Genomic DNA, 16647 nt, shown 5'->3' with positions numbered 1-16647 from the left:
AGGTGAAATAATGAACTTTGCACTTACTCTGAGTCTTCAGCGTCAGGCAGGATTGCAGCATGCCTGTGAGAAGGGATTAATAAAGTTTCAGCATGCTGCTGTCGGCGTGAAAGAAATATAAGGACACACCTGTGGGCAAGTGCACTCTGGGAAATTACTGAACTGCAGTGTGAAAGCACGAGAACAGTTGGAAGGCAGAGAGCTTTTACCCGTGATCAAGCCTCTTATGAGGAGAAACGCGTTGGGTTTTATTTTCATCTGTGCAGCTTTTCACCAGGAATAAAGCAGTTTTTACTAACCTTCAGCCGGTGTCGGTGTACCTCACTTTAAAGGACGAGTGGGGTGTAGTGTGGATATATATATATATATATATATATATATATATATATATATATATATATATATATATATATATATATATATATATATATATATATATACATATATACATATATATATATTCACTGAAAAAACCATAGGTTTTACACACGTTATAGTTAGGAAATAGCATTTGAAAAACCTATGAAATTCACTGAAAAAACCATAGGTTTGACACCAGTTATAGTTAGCTGGAAATTTTACTGACATAAAACCAATGAAATTCCACGTTATAGTTAGTTGGACTCACTATAACTTGCGCGTGTAATGCACTGCTGATGACATTACATATTACATCACTCATGACATGGTCAGTGACATCACTCATGACATCACTGATGACACCATCCAGTGAATGTGTATCTTACTGAAAAATAAATATTTTTTATATATGTATATGTAAAGGTCGATGGAAGAATAAATGTTTAAATAAATGTTTTAATGAATGTTTTTTTTAAAAAAAATGATTGGTTAACTGGCTTATTAAGTGTATCTTAGTGAATACATATATTAGCGAGTAATGTTAAAATATTTAAATATATGTATCAGTGTTTCACTTTGTGAATAAGTGGCTGCATGGGTTGATGAGTACCTACATGTGTGTGTATATGGGTTATTAGATGTTTTTTAGTATCAGTATGAGTGTCTCTATGGTTTGGTGGGGGTGTTACTTATCATATAGATCCATCAATGACTGACTCACTGTTTCTATATTTTTTGAAGACAGCATATGTGCAGGACTGTATGGGTGGATGAGTGTGTATATGTGTGTGTTAGTGAGTGAATGCCTGCCTCACTAGTGTCTTTATCAGTAACGAGATATGTTTTAATTTAGTATATGTGAGTATTGATATATATAAGTCAGTATATGTGAGACTAAGAGATAGAAAGAGTTCATGTTTAAATAAGTATGTGTTTCTATAAGTGATTGTTTAAGAGAGTAAGTATGTATAAGTTTCCTTAGAAGTAACGTGGTAGTGTGTGTATAGTTGTATATGCAAATAAATGGATGTTCAATAGTTTATTTGCATGTGTGAGTATGTGTGTGAGTAACTTTTGGATGATTGTCGGTGTGTAACAGGATGTATAGGTGTATCACTACATATGATGAGTGAGTATATGTATGAGTGACTATATAGAACTGTTGGTGAATGAGAGAATGTGTATATAGATGGTGGAATTACTGAATTGGTTGTTGTAACTGGTATGGGTATCTCCATTTTTTTGAAAATGTTAATTTCTATTTTCCAATATGTGTTTTAAGGGTTACATTACACTTAAAGGAGGTCTGTCATCAGTGATGTCATGAGTGATGTCACTGACCATGTCATGAGTGATGTAATATGTAATGTCATCAGCAGTGCATTACACGCGCAAGTTATAGTGAGTCCAACTAACTATAACTTGGAATTTCATTGGTTTTATGTCAGTAAAATTTCCAGCTAACTATAACTGGTGTCAAACCTATGTTTTTTTCAGTGAATTTCATAGGTTTTTCAAATGCTATTTCCTAACTATAACGTGTGTAAAACCTATGGTTTTTTCAGTGAATTTCATAGTTTTTTTGAATGCTAGTTCCTAAGTATGAAATCACGTTCGTAACTAGATAGTATCACCGCCTACACGTCCTGAGAAGCGCATGTAAAGTCATGTGACTTGAAAACAAGACTTCCAATTGGTTCTTAGTAGTTTCTGTTCTGGAATTTACACGAAGCACTCCACCCACTTTCCTCACAATCTTTTCTACTCTCAAGAGACAACAACGTCGAGCATCTTCCGGAAAACTGCTGAAATGGCTGCCCTTTCGCATTCATCTTCCGAATCTGAAGAAAATGAGCGACCACCGTTAAGAAGAAAAAAGGAATCTTTCATTTGGCAATTTTTTACTTATCCTGAAGATCAAAAGAAAGTGAATGCGCCAAAAGTAACCTGCACGATATGCAATTCGGAGCTCTCAAGGGGAAATCCAAATAGAAAATATTCCTTTTCTATACACACCATGCTGCGGCATGTTAAACAAAGGCACCCTAAGCATTATGCAAAAGCATCGACAAGAGCCCTGGCCACGCTATTACCATCAGAGGTGGCCAGCACATCTTCTGGTGGACGACCTGTATCTCCATCGAGTGCTGAGATGGACTTGAGACCATATCTTGCGAAGGTGCACATGAAATGCAACGAGTGTGGAGAAATTCTTTTGTACGGAGAGCAGAGCCTCGTTCTTATTCAACTCAAAATTGAAAGTCATAAATGCCCCAAGAAAAGATAAATTTCTTTACTTCATTTTCATAGTATTACATACTGAAAAATGTCGTAGCAACTTTAAGAAATCAAAAGCATCATAACACTTGTTTCCAAAAAAAAAAAAAAAGTTATTTTCAGAACTACCTCTTTCTACCAAAACGTGCTCCAAGGGCATATTATGAGATGTTTTTTCGCCGCTTTATTTTAGTGCGAGACCGGGTGCGCGCACCCTCCTATCGCGTACAGGACCTGACACTTGCATGTGAAGTCATGTGACTTCAAAACAACACTTCTAATTGGTTCTTGGTAGTTTCTATTCTGGAATTTACACGCAGCACTCCACCCACTTCCATCACTTTCTTTTCTACTCTCAAGAGAGAACAACGTCGAACATCTTCCCGAAGACTTCGCTGCAATGGCTACCGTTCCGCATTCATCTTCCGAATCTGAAGGAAATGAGCGACCACCTTTGACAAGAAAAACGGAGGCCACGCTATTACCATCAGAAGTAATCAGCACATCTTCCGGTGGACGACCTGTATCTCCATCGAGTGCTGAAATGGACTTGAAACCATATCTGGCGAACGTGCACATGGAATGCACGAACTGTGGAAAACTTCTTGTATACGGAGAGCAAAGCTTTACTCTAATTAAACACAAAATTGAGAGTCATAAATGCTCCAAGAAAAGTTAAATTTCTTCACTTTATTTGGATAGTATGACATACTGAAAAATGTCGTAGCAACTTTATGAAATCAAAAGCATCATAACACTTGTTTCCAAAAAAAAAAAAAACAGTTCTTTTCAGAACTAACTCTTTCTACCAAAACGTGCTCCAAGAGCATATTATAGGATGTTTTTTCAACGCTTACATTTAGTGCGCGACCGGGTGCGCGCACCCACCTATCGCGTACAGGCGTCGAGACACGCATGTGCAGTCATGTGACTTTAAAACAACACTTCCAATTGGTTCTTACTAGTTTCTATTCTGCAATTTACACGGAACACTCCACCCACTTCCCTGGAAAACCAGTTTACCGAAAAACTTTTAAAGCCTCCTCTTATGAAATATTCGACATCGTTCACATAGCAGAGTAGTAAATAGCACTATATACACTCCGTCCCTTAATTATAAGAGACTTATTGCTATGTGAGAACAACTTTTGTTTTCACGCGATAATGTGAAATGCTGAGCCTGTTACATCATTTTATTTCACATATATGTTACTATTCTCCTTCGAGCACTAACACCGTAGAAAATACCACCAATAGCGGTGATATTTTTTACACCGAGAACGGGCGATTTGTATCGCTTAGAGCCCTTACAATTATAAAGTTTTATTTCCTAAGTCTCTGATCTCACACTGTGCAACGTGGCTCCCCTGTGTGTCGTAATAAGGTCCATAAACAAAAACTACAGGGCCAGCATTATACACATGCACAGAACCACAAAACGACAAAAGCCACCATGTTAATATATATCCTTAATATAATAAACCTCTGAGAATAAATACATATTCCTGTGGCACCCCATAAAAGAAATTTGGCGTCCTCTGACTCTGCTTCATTACCAAACACCCTAACCCCCCGCCCCCCTCACTCTTCACTAAACTCCACACTCCACCCCACCCGGACCCCCTATTACAAACCCCCAACCTACCCTCCCTGCCCAAGCCCACCATGAACCTCAAACCGCCCCTGGAAAACTTATAAGACACAGGATTACTAAAACTCAAAGAATAGGCAACAGGCAGATAATCTAAATAGTACATAAAGGCACATATTTTTTCCATAATACTATTGAAAAACATGTTCTATTTTTCATAAATCTATCATGCATCTGACCCTCTAGAACCACTTTCAAAACGTGAACTATAAACCTCTACTTTTCATTTTCAAACCATACACGTTCAATTACATTATTTTTTTTTACAATTCATGTAATGTTACACACCTTTTCTAAAATACACCAGTCCCTGTTATTTATAAGGATTTATTTTCAGTCTTCATCAGTGACACTTTCTTAACATATAATGAAAATCACTGTAACTTTTTAAACGACAATGCTAACGTGGTAAAAATAACCCTTCATTTCCTTTCCTTTAAGAATGCAGACTGTTGGAACTGGGGTAGCCTGGCCTAGGGCAAGACATTCACTTCAGAGGCACAGTGTAAAGGTTGCAGACCACCCAACAGTAAAACCACGCAATAGCACTCAAAAAGAAAACGCTACACCAAAAAAATGTGGAAAAAGAAGTACTGCTTTGTAAAAATAATATACTCTTCGGTTTCAAATTATACAGTGTAAGACATTTCAGTTCTGCTCAGAAATAACAATTATACCTTTGATCTAGAGAAGTAAATAACACTCTTCTTGCTGTGGAAAAATTACAGTTCAAAACATTCAGTTGTCATGAGTTCAGAAATGCTTACTTTTGGAATTGAAATTATCTCAATAGGATTACGCTAAGCAGTGTCACTTTGCATTAATAATCAATGACATCAATATATTTCATCACTTTAACCTGCCAAATCACTGGCTACACCTCTACTACAGTGTTAAGATCTCTCTCCCCTTATCTGCACCTTAATACAGCGCTAGAATGCACACTCAGAGTGGTCTCTAGGAATTTCACAGGTTCACTGTACTCAACAACAATTACTATAAGTGCCTGAAGGGAGTTCCCCCGTTGACAAGTACTGTCAGCGCTCTCTGACAATAGTTTAGGTTTCCTAGACCAGTAAAAATGAGGTTGGGGGTATGAAACTATCTTCCTTCTCACCTACTATGACACAGCTCAGGAATATATATGACCGGAAGACAGGGCACCTTGTTAGACGCTAAATCTTGTGAATAATATCATTAATCACGAGGGCACAGCACCTTCCTTCCTCTCCCCCACTCTCCTTACTGTCTCAGTGGCAGTTCTGCCACAGTCCTCCCCTTTTGACTGACAATCGGCCTCCAAGGGTTCTGCCCAGCTTCCCCGACCAGCTTCTTAGCCTGGTCCGGCGCTGGGGAAGTCGATGACAATTGTGGAAGCCTGTCTGGTCTTCTCCTCTTCCCTACCGCTCAGCGCGGCTCCTCTGGGTGGCGCTCAGCAGGGAAAACGGGGGGAGGTAGCTGACGCAGGGAAGCGCCAAAGCCTGCTTCCTCGCCGATCGCTCTTCGGCGGCCGGGGCGTCACTCACCCTCCGATTCCTTCGCGCAGATGCGGGGGAGTAGTGTTGCCGGCTGGGAGTCGGCGCTTAACCCCTGATGCTTGACGCGTCTTCCGCGAAGGCCTGCTCACTTCACCCTTTTTCCTCACAAGCTGGAGCATGCGCGGAACAGACGCCGGTAGCGTCTCCTGCAGGGGCCTGCTCGCTCCTCAATTAGCCTCACACGTTGCAGATCAAGGCAGCGCGGGCGCGAGGGACTAGTGTTCCCGCTTAGCGCCGCGCTGTCTCCGCTTCCTCACCCACAGCTTCTCCTCTCACCTGGCTCCAGGGGGCAACGCTGATTAGAGCGGAACGCTCACTTGACAGGGCCACAAAGGCTCCGTAGCCACACGCCTCTCCCTCAAAGCCTCGGGTTCAACACTGGGCTAAAGCTGTCTTCTGTACAACGCTGGTAAGTGAAGCACTGCCAGGGGAAAATCAGGGAAGTCTTTCATCAAGAGCGTCCCGACAGGGGTCAATGGGGCTCAGGTGTAGAGGGGGGTTTCCACCTCAGGTAGAACAGTCTCTTCAGTAGAAGAAGGTGGTTGGGAGGGATTGGTCAGGGGTAGAAGGGGGAACGTCTCCCTGTAGTGGCTGTCTGTCACAGGGACAAACTAACTGCTCCCAGTGCGTCCTCCTCCTTTCACCACTGCCTCACTCCTCCACTCTCTGGTCACACAAAATGGCTTCCCAACCTCTGCCCTTATATAGACAACCCCCACAGAGTCCAGTAGGGTCCAGAAGGTTCTGGAAGGCCTAAGGTTATCCTATGGGGCTGTCTAGGATGTGGCAGTTGGAAACAGTTAGGGCCCTCCATTTTGTGATTTACAGGAGTTTCCTGACAGAATAGGCCTCTGGGCCTGAGGTAAAAAACTATGAGGGACAAAAGAACACCTATCCCCTTGGCCAACACCTATAAAAAGTCAGTGGACAAAAATTATCAAGGGTATGAGGGGCAAAAAGGGAACAAAATAAATAATAAATAGGAGGGACTACGCCAAAAAGCCAGACAGGTCTAACACGCGTTCCCCCCAGCTGAAAGTGGGGAGAACTACCCAACCCCTTGGGAGTCCTCATCACTAAGGCGGAAATACCTGGAGAGACCGTCTGCATTGGCGTGGTCCACTCCAGGCCGATGTTCCACCCGGAAGTCCATTCCCTGTAGGGAGATGGACCACCTCAACAACTTGGGATTTTCCCCCTTCATTTGCATCAGCCAACGAAGGGGTCGGTGGTCAGTCTGAACCAGGAAGTGCGAGCCAAAAAGGTATGGCCGCAGCTTCTAAAGAGCCCACACCACCGCAAAAGCTTCCCTCTCAATGGCACTCCACTTCTGTTCCCGGGGAAGCAGTCTCCTGGATAAGAAGACTACAGGTTGATCCAGGCCCTCTTCATTTAGTTGCGATAACACTGCCCCAATGCCATGTTCTGATGCATCTGTTTGGACAATGAACTCCTTGGAGAAGTCTGGGGCCTTCAGGACCGGTGCCGCACACATCGCCTGCTTCAATTTCTCAAAAGCTTGCTGACAAGCTCCCGTCCAAACTACCCGTCGAGGTTGTTTCTTGGAGGTGAGCTCTGTGAGGGGCGCTACAATAGTGCCATACCCCTTCACAAAGCGACTGTAGTAGCCTGTGAGGCCCAGGAAAGCTCGGACCTCAGTCTGTGTCTTGGGGGGTTCCCAGGCCATGATTGCCTCAATCTTCGCCTGCAGGGGCTGCACAGTCCCCCTACCCACCAAGTGTCCAAGGTACACAACCGACCCCTCCCCAATCTGGCATTTGCTGGCCTTGATTGTCAATCCAGCTTGTCTCAGGACCTGGAGAACTGCTTGCAAATGCTGCAGATGGTCCTCCCAACTGCTACTGAAGACAGCAATGTCATCCAAGTAAGCAGCAGAGAAACTCTCCATTCCAGAGAGGACCTGGTTCACCAGCCGCTGAAATGTGGCAGGGGCGTTCTTGAGCCCAAAGGGCATCACACAGAACTGGTAGTGTCCCTCAGGCGTGGAGAAGGCCCTTGCTTCATCTGTCAAGGAGATCTGCCAGTACCCTGAAGTGAGGTCAAAGGTACTCAGATATTGGGCAGCTCCTAGCCGGTCAATCAATTCATCCGCCCTAGGGATCGGATGAGCATCAGTCTTTGTCACTGAATTCAGTCCTCGGTAATCCACACAGAACCTCAGTTCAGGTGTGGTGCCTGGTGGTGCGGCTTTTGGCACGAGCACCACCGGACTGGACCAAGGGCTGTTGGAAGGTTCAATAACTCCCAGCTCTAGCATCTTGGCAACCTCTCCATGGATGCTAGCCTTCACCTTGTCAGACAGCCGGTAGGTCTTCGACTTCACTGGTGGGCTGTCTCCTGTGTCCACATCATGGGTACACAGGTGAGTCCTTCCCGGGACAAGGGAGAACAACGAAGAGTACTGCTCCAGGATCTGGCGGCAGTCCTCCCGTTGCTCAGGAGTTAGAGTAGGAGAGAGAATCACTCCCTCCACTGACCCATCCTTCTCTTGAGACGAAAAGAGATCTGGGAGAGGTTCGCTTTCCGCTTCCTCTTCCCCGTCAGTCACCATCATCAACATGACTTCGGGCCTCTCATGGTGGGGCTTGAGTCGGTTGGCATGCAGCACCCGTAGGGGCTGTCGAGGGGTCTTAAGGTCCACCAGGTATGTGGCCTTACCCTTCTTCTCCAACACCTCAAAGGGGCCTGTCCAGCGATCCTGGAGGGCACTAAGCTCTCCAGGCTCCATCACCCACACTTTCTGTCCAGGCTCCAATTCCACCTGGTGAGCATTGTGGTCATACCACTCCTTCATGACTGCCTGGCTGGCCTCCAAGTTGTCAGAAGCTTGCTTCCACAACTTCGCCATTTGGCTCCTGAAGGCCAGCATGTAGCTCACCACATCCTGGGGGGGTTTTCCTGGGAGACTTCTCCCAACCATCCTTCACCAGGCTGAGAGGACCGCGTACAGGGTGCCCATACAGAAGCTCAAAGGGGCTGAAGCCCACTCCCTTCTGGGGCACTTCCCTGTAGGAAAAGAGTAAACAGGGTAGGAGGACGTCCCATTTCCTCCGCAGGCTTTCGGGCAGACTTCTGATCATGCCCTTCAAGGTCTTATTAAACCTCTCAACCAGTCCATTCGACTGGGGGTGATAAGGAGTGGTGAACCGGTAGGTCACTCCACACTCCTTCCACATTGCCCGCATGTAAGCTGACATGAAGTTGGTCCCCCTGTCAGACACAACTTCCTTGGGAAATCCCACTCGGGTAAAGATTCCCATTAGGGCTCTTGCCACTACAGGTGCAGTGACTGTCCTCAGAGGTATTGCCTCTGGGTACCGTGTGGCATGATCCACCAGAACCAGGATAAACCTGTGACCAGCTGTTGTTGGTGGATCCAAAGGCCCTACAATGTCGATGCCTACCCTTTCAAAGGGTGTGCTAACGACTGGAAGTGGTTCCAGGGGAGCCTTTAGCTTCACCCCTGTTTTCCCACTGGCCTGGCAGGTTACACATGTCCGACAGTAAGTGTTGGACGCCACTTTCATCTGAGGCCAGTAAAAGTGGAGGACAAGCCGTGCAAAGGTCTTGTCCTGGCCTAAGTGTCCTGCCAGGGGTATGGCATGAGCCAATTCCAAAAGAAAGGCTCGGTACTGTTGCGGGACTACCAAGGCCCTTGATGAACCAGGCAAGGGTACCTTGGGTTCACTGTAGAGGAGTCCATCCTCCCAGTAAATATGGTAGTGTCCCGTAACATCACCTGCTGCTTGGGCTTCAGCCTGTCGCCTCAGTCCCTCAAGGGTGGGACACTCCCTCTGCCCCTTACAGAATTCCTCTCTGGTAGGACCTCCCTCCACATGCCACTCCGCAGGGATGGTTAAATCCTCCAGAGAGTCTACTTCCCCCTCCACGGACTCCTGGTCCACCACCGCAGGTGGCCGATGTGTCACATGCGGTGTGGAAGCCGGAGCAGGCTTTCTCGGTCTCCGGGTCTGTCCCTTCTTAGCAGCGGGTTGGGCCATTGTTCCAGGCTCCAACCAAGGCGAACTCCCTCTCCGGGCAGTCGCAGACCGTGTGCTTGCACAGGCCCAGTTAGGTGTACCCAGCATCGCAGAATGCGTCCGGTATTCCACCTCTCTCCAAGTGTTGTGTTCCATGTCATTCCCCAACAGACAATCGACTGGCACGGCAGGGCTTACGGCAACTCGAAGTGAACCTGCAACCCCCTCCCACTCAAAGGGAACCTCAGCCACTGGATAGTGGCCCATTCTGCCGTCAGCCATCGCGGCGGGGTGGAGTACATTAGGAACAACCTGCTCTGGAGACACCAGTTGACTTCTCACCATAGTCATACTGGCTCCTGTATCTCTCAGAGCCTCCCCTCTCTGGCCATTGATGGTAACCCATTGCCCATACTTTGTAGTATTTGGGGGCACCTGGATCTTTGGAACCATCTCCCGCTCTCCCAGGGACACTAAGGTGACACCCGCCCACTCACCCCCCTTATCTAAGGGCAACTCCTCCCCGAGCGCTACACTAGCTACTCCCGGTGACTTTCCTCCGGTGGGAGGGGGTGGTCTCTTTGGGCATCTGACATCCCCCTTATAATGTCCAACACCACCACATTCAAAACAGTGGAGAACCCTTGGCTGCTGGCTTTGGCCAGGATTAGGGTTTCTGGGCGAGTTTGCCCTAGGGGGGAAACCTGCTCCCTTCCCTTGGAAGTTATTTTGGGGACCTTTAGAGAACTCTTTCTTTTTCTCCCCCCCTCCTTCTTCTGGGGGGCGCCCTGTCCGGCTTTTTGAGAATCCCCTCCAGTCCCCTTGGAGGACACCCGGGTACTTGCCCAGATGTCCGCCTCCTCTGCAAGCTTCCGGGGATTGGTCAGCTTGCTGTCCACCAGGTGTTGGCGCAGCTCGGGAAAACATTTCTCGAGGAAGTGTTCTCTCAAAAATAGATCGTACAGCCCCTCATAATCTTTCACCTCACTGCCCTTGACCAAACCCTCTAAGGCCTTTCTGGCGTAGTCAAGGAAGTCCACCCAGTTCTGGGTGCTTAATTTGTGGCTCCCCCTGAACTTCTGTCGGTACCTTTCTGGGGTAAGCCCGAACTTCCTTAACAACGCCAGCTTCATGGTGGGGTAGTTAGTTTGTTCCTCTGGTTCCAGGGCCAGCAAGGTGTCCCGACCAGCAGGAGGCATGTACTTGTACAAACTACCCCCCCAGTGCTTCTCCTGCACCCCATGAACCCTCAGAGAAACCTCATAAGCAGCCAGCCACTTAGCTATATCGTCCCCCTGACTGAAGCTCGCTATCAGGTCTTTTGGTAAATAGGGTTTGGTCTCCCTGGCTGTCTCCTTTGGTTCGCTGCCACCATTCCTTTCAGGAGAGGACCCCCGCCGCAGGCTTTGGAGCTCCAGTTCCTTCAGTCTGAACTCATGGGCCATCCTCCTCTCCTCTTTCTCCTGCTCCAACTTAGCCAACTCCCATCTCAACTGTCTTTTCTCCCTCCTATCCGTGAGCTCGGCTTCAGTTAAGCTTCCCCCAGAGGCGCTACTGCCCCTTCTGGAGTAGGACACTGGTCCTGGGAGTAAGTTTTCCCCTTCAGTGTGGAATAACTCATCTATCTCCCCCACCGTGTCCTGGTCTACCCCCTCTCCCTCCTCCTTCTTTTCTTGGTGTGCCTCCACCCAAGCCCTAAGACTGGTCTGGAGCTCCCCCTTCCTGGCACCATGTTTGAAAAATACCCCCATTTGCTGGCAGAACATTTTCAACTGTGACACAGAATAGACCTCTAGGTTTTCCACAGCGAACTCCATTTTGAGTCAGGCAAACCTAGATAACACACCAGAAATTGCAGAGTTGCAAGGGCAACCTAAAGCCACCTCCACCCACCACCAGGAATACATTTGGAAAAATCAAAAAGACAAATTAGGAGGGCCGCAAGGAGAAAACTCCTGGAGTAGGTTTAGTGTATTACGTTGAATTACTATTGAGTAGCTGCAACCAAGTCAGTATCCCACCGCTAGGCACCAATCTGTTGGAACTGGGGTAGCCTGGCCTAGGGCAAAACATTCACTTCAGAGGCACAGTGTAAAGGTTGCAGACCACCCAACAGTAAAACCACGCAATAGCACTCAAAAAGAAAACGCTACACCAAAAAAATGTGGAAAAATAAGTACTGCTTTATAAAAATAATATACTCTTCGGTTTCAAATTATACAGTGTAAGACATTTCAGTTCTGCTCAGAAATAACAATTATACCTTTGATCTAGAGAAGTAAATAACACTCTTCTTGCTGTGGAAAAATTACAGTTCAAAACATTCAGTTGTCATGAGTTCAGAAATGCTTACTTTTGGAATTGAAATTATCTCAATAGGATTACGCTAAGCAGTGTCACTTTGCATTAATAATCAATGACATCAATATATTTCATCACTTTAACCTGCCAAATCACTGGCTACACCTCTACTACAGTGTTAAGATCTCTCTCCCCTTATCTGCACCTTAATACAGCGCTAGAATGCACACTCAGAGTGGTCTGCAGGAATTTCACAGGTTCACTGTACTCAACAACAATTACTATAAGTGCCTGAAGGGAGTTCCCCCGTTGACAAGTACTGTCAGCGCTCTCTGACAATAGTTTAGGTTTCCTAGACCAGTAAAAATGAGGTTGGGGGTATGAAACTATCTTCCTTCTCACCTACTATGACACAGCTCAGGAATATATATGACCGGAAGTCAGGGCACCTTGTTAGACGCTAAATCTTGTGAATAATATCATTATTCACGAGGGCACAGCACCTTCCTTCCTCTCCCCCACTCTCCTTACTGTCTCAGTGGCAGTTCTGCCACAGTCCTCCCCTTTTGACTGACAATCGGCCTCCAAGGGTTCTGCCCAGCTTTCCCGACCAGCTTCTTAGCCTGGGCCGGCGCTGGGGAAGTCGATGACAATTGTGGAAGCCTGTCTGGTCTTCTCCTCTTCCCTACCGCTCAGCGCGGCTCCTCTGGGTGGCGCTCAGCAGGGAAAACGGGGGGAGGTAGCTAACGCAGGGAAGCGCCAAAGCCTGCTTCCTCGCCGATCGCTCTTCGGCGGCCGGGGCGTCACTCACCCTCCGATTCCTTCGCGCAGATGCGGGGGAGTAGTGTTGCCGGCTGGGAGTCGGCGCTTAACCCCTGATGCTTGACGCGTCTTCCGCGAAGGCCTGCTCACTTCACCCTTTTTCCTCACAAGCTGGAGCATGCACGGAACAGACGCCGGTAGCGTCTCCTGCAGGGGCCTGCTCGCTCCTCAATTAGCCTCACACGTTGCAGATCAAGGCAGCGCGGGCGCGAGGGACTAGTTTTCCCGCTTAGCGCCGCGCTGTCTCCGCTTCCTCACCCACAGCTTCTCCTCTCACCTGGCTCCAGGGGGCAACGCTGATTAGAGCGGAACGCTCACTTGACAGGGCCACAAAGGCTCCGTAGCCACACGCCTCTCCCTCAAAGCCTCGGGTTCAACACTTGGCTAAAGCTGTCTTCTGTACAACGCTGGTAAGTGAAGCACTGCCAGGGGAAAATCAGGGAAGTCTTTTATCAAGAGCGTCCCGACAGGGGTCAATGGGGCTCAGGTGTAGAGGGAGGCTTTCCACCTCAGGTAGAACAGTCTCTTCAGTAGAAGAAGGTGGTTGGGAGGGATTGGTCAGGGGTAGAAGGGGGAACGTCTCCCTGTAGTGGCTGTCTGTCACAGGGACAAACTAACTGCTCCCAGTGCGTCCTCCTCCTTTCACCACTGCCTCACTCCTCCACTCTCTGGTCAACACAAAATGGCTTCCCAACCTCTGCCCTTATATAGACAACCCCCACAGAGTCCAGTAGGGTCCAGAAGGTTCTGGAAGGCCTAAGGTTATCCTATGGGGCTGTCTAGGATGTGGCAGTTGGAAACAGTTAGGGCCCTCCATTTTGTGATTTACAGGAGTTTCCTGACAGAATAGGCCTCTGGGCCTGAGGTAAAAAACTATGAGGGACAAAAGAACACCTATCCCCTTGGCCAACACCTATAAAAAGTCAGTGGACAAAAATTATCAAGGGTATGAGGGGCAAAAAGGGGACAAAATAAATAATAAATAGGAGGGACTACGCCAAAAAGCCAGACAGGTCTAACACAGACTATCTACCCCACGCATGCGTTTCTTGATCTTTGTATTTGGCAGCGAATACCGACCTTGAATCGGAAGACATGAACAAGAGCTCCATTGTCACATTTAAAACTGAACGTTGCATCTGCTCACACACATATCTTTCACTTAGCTAACATTCACAGAAAAAATGCATTGATGTAAAAAAAAATTGACCTTGCTTTACAACTTGGTCAAATGACTCCCTTATTTTTTAACGCATCCTCCACTTCAAGAAAAGCTACTTTTTTGATAACTACTAAGCAATATATAAGTGACTAGACTCCTAGAAAATGTATCAAGTCATTCTGCTCCTCTCCACTGCATAGCCGGCGACCTAATTCTGTGGAGTTGCTATACAACCGGCAGTGCTGCGCCGTTTCCTTTACCATCTTGGGAAATTCAAAATGGTTGTCCCTCCTGCCTTCGCAAACGAGCCGGACTACTTAGAACTATTTCGACAGAGAATGCTTCTGTACTACGGCACCTTACCACTCTCAACTTTGAATACTTCATATCGATTAACATTTCGATATTCGTATTTCACCTGTGTGCAGCCTGTATTTCATTGCCTGAGCTGTGATTTCACGTGGGCCCTGGATTTATGTCTCTGCAATTTGGTACCTCCTGAACCGAATTACAATCACTTCATGAATCCGTTACTTGATCATGAACAGCTGGCCTTTGCAGCGATACAAGGAGTTCTGGGTCATTGGAATATATTCGCAGCGGCGCAAGATTTCCTAACAGAGAGCTACATTGAAAACCCACCGAGCTGCCCTATGATGGTAAAAGACGCTCCAATAATGACAGATCATGAATGCTCCTTTCATCTTCTCAATTGGATGGCTGACATGTTTTCAGATGATAACAGTGATTTCCTGTTAGAAGCACTTGCTGCATACTTTGCCTACACAATGGACGGTTAACTCTTTCCTAACAGAGAACTACATCGAAAACCCACCGAGCTGCCCTCTGATAATAAAAGAGGCTCCGATTTTAACAGATCATGAGTACTGCTTTACTCTTTTCCATTGGATAGCTGACATACTTTCAAATCATAAAAGTGATTTCCTGTTACAAGCAGAAGTTACCTATTTTGCCTAAACAATGCCTCAATAACTCTTATACAAGCCATTGACGTCCTCATTTCCTTTTGCTTCCCTATATTCTTCACGTTCTTTTCCATATTTTCTTTTGAAGAACAGACCTATTGGCTTTACTAACAGTGGACATTATGATTTCGTGTTGTTTAAATTTTGGTCTTTTATGTGGACTACATTTGTTTCTTCAGCTACTCGATTTTCAACTTCATTTTTTTACAGTCTAATCTCAACAATTCTATTGCATATCTTATCTAAGGTTATTTCGAACGTACTCGATGCAAAACTCGCTAGTATATGCTACTTGTACCCTAATTAATGTGTAAATTTTAAACGAGTTTTTTATAACTGTAAACGCCATTTCGCATCTCAACTGCTTATTTCCGCCTCACACGCCTCTACTCCTTTAATTTTCTATAAAATTAATAATTTAAAATACTTTACAGAAAAATATGTTCTTTCAACAATATTTCCATTGTTACTTGTGCTGTATTTCAAATGCAATACTGCAACCTTCAAAAGATATCTCAATACAGTAGTTCTCCTCAATAGTGATTTGCGCAGCATCCAACAGATTACATACATGCACCTCTCGCCATTTTGTCGCTTTTGGCGCCTTTTTTTCCCCGTACACAGTAACATAACACAAACTTGATAGTGCTTCGCATGTAGACAGCTGATTGATAAAGTAATGATGTATAACCACTTGCATTTTCATATATCGTTCCTAAACTGAAAGGCCAGAGACCTTCTTCCATTTATTGAAATATAATATACTTCCTTATAAGAGTGTACAATGTTTTTTTCCAACTATATTCATTTTTCTTCAACTATAGCGTTTGTATTCCATGTACTACTGACAATACCAATTACTGTGTTTTTTGCAATTTCTGTACTCATATTACATAATGATTTGCCTTTAAAACAGTACATTTCTAAATAAACATTTCAAATATTCACGGTTTCTCTTTTAATCCATAATCTCAACTGAAATGATTTCATATTGAAAAACTATTCATGGGTTCCACATAACCTTAACTGTAGTCACTGAGGACCTTATTTATGAAGACCTTCCACCGCCGGTGCCTCATTTTTTAAAATGGGAAACAGTGACGCACCGGTGGCGCAAGGCCTTCATAAATAAAGTCCTGAATGTTTTCTTTTCTCGACCTCACTTACTGATACTAGAACCTGCAAGCCAATTACGGCCTGTGAACTCTTTCTTAGTAGGTCGCGCACCGTACAGACAGTTATACCACTGTTAAAAAAAATTTTTTACTGTTACCAAGCACCGCCACAGTTCCGCTTCACTCAGACTTAATCACTGCTCCCACGCTTCTACAGGCCAAACGCTATGTCGTATTTCTCTCCTTATCACCCTTTCATCTCTACAATAACAAACAGTTGTCCGTCTGCCACCACAGAACAGAGTCAGACACAGAGGCACCAAAGAGTGAACCCATCACCAACTGCCATCTCCGGCTGTTTCCATGGTTACACCTCATTCTGTACCTTGCTGAAGGCACAGGTCAAAAGTTCATGTCTCAACGTTCTACAACAA

At 45.8% G+C, this 16647-nt stretch overlaps 1 protein-coding gene across 1 annotated transcript in view; it reads left to right on the top strand.

The window, feature by feature from the left end:
• Nucleotides 1–16647, top strand: part of C5H10orf53 (chromosome 5 C10orf53 homolog) — a 184989-nt gene that overhangs the window by 76046 nt on the left and 92296 nt on the right. The window lies entirely within an intron of this gene.

The sequence above is a fragment of the Lissotriton vulgaris genome, chromosome 5, assembly GCF_964263255.1.
Source record: "Lissotriton vulgaris chromosome 5, aLisVul1.2, whole genome shotgun sequence".
Classification (NCBI taxonomy): Eukaryota; Metazoa; Chordata; class Amphibia; order Caudata; family Salamandridae; genus Lissotriton; species Lissotriton vulgaris.
This window is presented reverse-complemented; position numbering and strand designations above follow the sequence as displayed.